Here is a 3,169-nt window from a genome sequence, read left to right on the forward strand (position 1 = left end):
AATGTACAACACAAACTTACCTATAACCGGAGAAAGCGCTGTTAGTGCAAATAGACAGAACAATGTGTCAGGGCCCTGGAGAAAGAATTAACAAGCAAGGAGCCATCTGGGCTTCACTGTAATTGATTAAACTGAGTTTAATAGAGGCCAGTGACGAATGTGTTAAAGGATCATGGTGATCTATTGTATAGCTGTGTCCCCTCTCCAGGAACTCTTGCCAACTTAGTGTCATTATTGACCTGAAAATACCTAGATTCAGCATAACCAGGAGTGACCTCACTCTCATCCTCATTCTTGAGTTTTACCTCTGTAAAGGGTTTCCCCATTCATCAAACATACCGCATATGACTTGGACTATTTGGGATCTGATGTGGGTGCAGAAACACCTTTCAATATAAGACAGTGAAAACAGGACCAATCAACATTTTGTCTTCTCACATGCAGATCTCTGAAATTCCTATAAATGTCTTTCTTAAGTGAAAGCCTTGAAAAGTGATGCTTAGGAATACCAAATTCTCAGTCTATATTACCTTCATTACAAGTAATAAGCATTTCTCTACTGATCTAAACTCAGTTGTGTTTATTGAAATAATGAAATAAGTCGAAAAAATTTGAGTCCTATGGGATGCATACTATAAGATTGGTCAATATTAAAAATGTTTATCAATTCCAGGTGTGGTTAAGGATAGGAAGCTGCAAGGATTTTAATGGTACAAATACACTAGATCATTTAGCATTGTCAAGATCTTCAGAAATCTTCCTCCCTAAATTCTGGGACTCTCACTCACAGAGGTAAGAAAAACTCTGAACATTGGCATAAAGGGACACATAATAATAGTCCTAAGTTCTACTCTGTCATAAGTAATATTAGAAGTCACCAAAATCAACAATATAGTGAACAAATAAATATGGTAATACTATATAGCTTTGTTTTTGTTTTGGAGCCATCTATGACAATACTCAGGGACTACTCCTGACACAGTGCTCAGGGGCTGCTCCCAGCAGTACTCAGGAGACCCTGTAGTGTCAGAAATTGAATATGAACTTCCACATGCAAAGCAATACCTTCCAGTCCTTTGAGCTATCTCTCTGGTCCAAAAGAGGACAATACTTTTAGTAGAGTATTTAAAGTCGTGCAAATAAAAGGCATCAATCTAGAAGCATCTTAAAGCTTAAGGTCTTTTGAAAATTCCAATTGGTTTTTAAAAACCTGGTATTCATGGATAGCTGATCCCATCTGCATGAAGGTGAAAAAGGGAGCCTAAAGAATTTGTACTCCAAATGGTAACTCTAGACAGAAAACAAGAAGGGAATAGGATTCTCTTTGTCTCCCTCCCTTTTATCTTCAGGGGTTTGAAAATGGACATTCATAGTTAAATGATCAAAGAGAAGTTCAGACAGATAATCCTCAGTGAGCTTCATTAGTTGGCTTGGTAGCTGTCTATTACTTTGTACCCTTTTCTGCCCCTTACCCTGGAGTTCATGCCACTGACTCTCCTACATGTTCCCTCTTTCCTCAAGTGCATTTCTTTGACCACCACCTAAGGCATGGAAGCCTCAGGGGAACTAGGTTTACAGTGGCCTTACCCAAGTTTTAAAGGTCAGAAATGCTGGGATGCTTAAGCTGATTTTACTTTGAATCTCAACGAAATGAGTCCTTACTATGGATACCAACCTTTGTTACCTCATCGTGAAATTTGTTGATCTATGAAACTGAAGTTGGAAATGATGGCTGGTACAGCCACTTATTCCTTTAATTTGGGGCATGGAGTGGGAATGGACAAGGAGATCATTCCAGGCATGGAAACCCAAAGCTCTCAGAGGTTAAGTTCGAAGTGATCTCACATACTGAGGTCCATACTTTGAATTACAAGAGGATTTATTTATTTATTTTTCAAGTACTGCATGATTTATTTGTGGGGATATGTGGGATGAAGTTCATCATGTCCTTAAGAGACACCCAGACACACATGATTCTCAATCAGTTGCAGCTCAGAGAATGCATTGCAATACATCCACCTGGTGAAAGTCTTGATGCCTTTGACACAAAACACATCTGGTTCTCTCAAAATCCACACAGGCAAAGCAAAGAAGTTGAGAGTCATTTCAGACTCCCCCTTTCCACACCTCTGATACCAAGTTATCACTCAGCCCATAGCTCTGATGCATACACACTTTTTAAGAATGCCTTAAGAGATCTCACTTAAATGAGGAGACAGCTTGCTGTTCCAATTGCTTGATTCATTTTTCTGACCACTGAATCAAACTCAGGTTGCATACCAAAGCTCTTAGGGACAGAAACAATGCCCAGAGGCTTAAGCAACTTTGTATCTTAATGATTTGAGCCTTTACTTACAGCTGATCTGAATCTTCACCACCTCATCACAAACCTTTGCGAAACTGAAGCTGAAATCCTTCATCCTTCACCTACAGTTTTGATCTTGATAGAATTTTTGAATATTCAAGTAAAAGTAGTTTTCAGTGTTTAGGCACCTCTTAAGACAGTTGCTTTATTATATTATTGCACAAGATGGAGGAAATTAATGCTGGTAGAGTAATGGTTCTCTACTAGGAGTGATAGTGTCCCTAGGGGATATTTGGCCAGCAGACAATTTCAATAGGCCCTCGGAGGATGGGGCATTATTGCCATCTAGTGGGTGGAGGTCAACATTGCTGCAAATCGTCCTACAATGAGCTGACTCAATAATCCTACAAAAGCTGACTCCATCACAAGGACTCAGTGCTCTATGGAGCAGAGGTTGAGCATCCTTAGTGTATACTCCTTGGGTAGATTAGAATGGACTGCCTTTTTCTTTGTCTTAATGACTAAAGTTTTATTTAGATGATGCACAACCATTTCATCACTCTCCGATTTGGTCTGTTGACCAAATGGGCTGATTCTCAGCAGGCCAGGATATATACTTCAGAGAATGTCCTACTTGAGAACTTTTCATTTCATTCACACACAACTTCAACCACTGGCTTAGTCGGTAACCTCACGTAGCTGTTTTCACTCTCCAGGAGTCCCAGACCTACGATGGTTTTAAGTGTATCTCAAAAACAACCTCAACAGAATGGAATATGCAATAATGTCCAGGTGATAAGGGATTTCATTATTTTTCTCTCCCAAATCAAAACAGACTTTTTAAATTTCTTTTTTTAATTTTAG

The sequence above is a fragment of the Sorex fumeus genome, unplaced genomic scaffold (genome assembly GCF_029834395.1).
Source record: "Sorex fumeus unplaced genomic scaffold, SorFum_2.1 ptg000008l, whole genome shotgun sequence".
NCBI lineage: Eukaryota > Metazoa > Chordata > Mammalia > Eulipotyphla > Soricidae > Sorex > Sorex fumeus.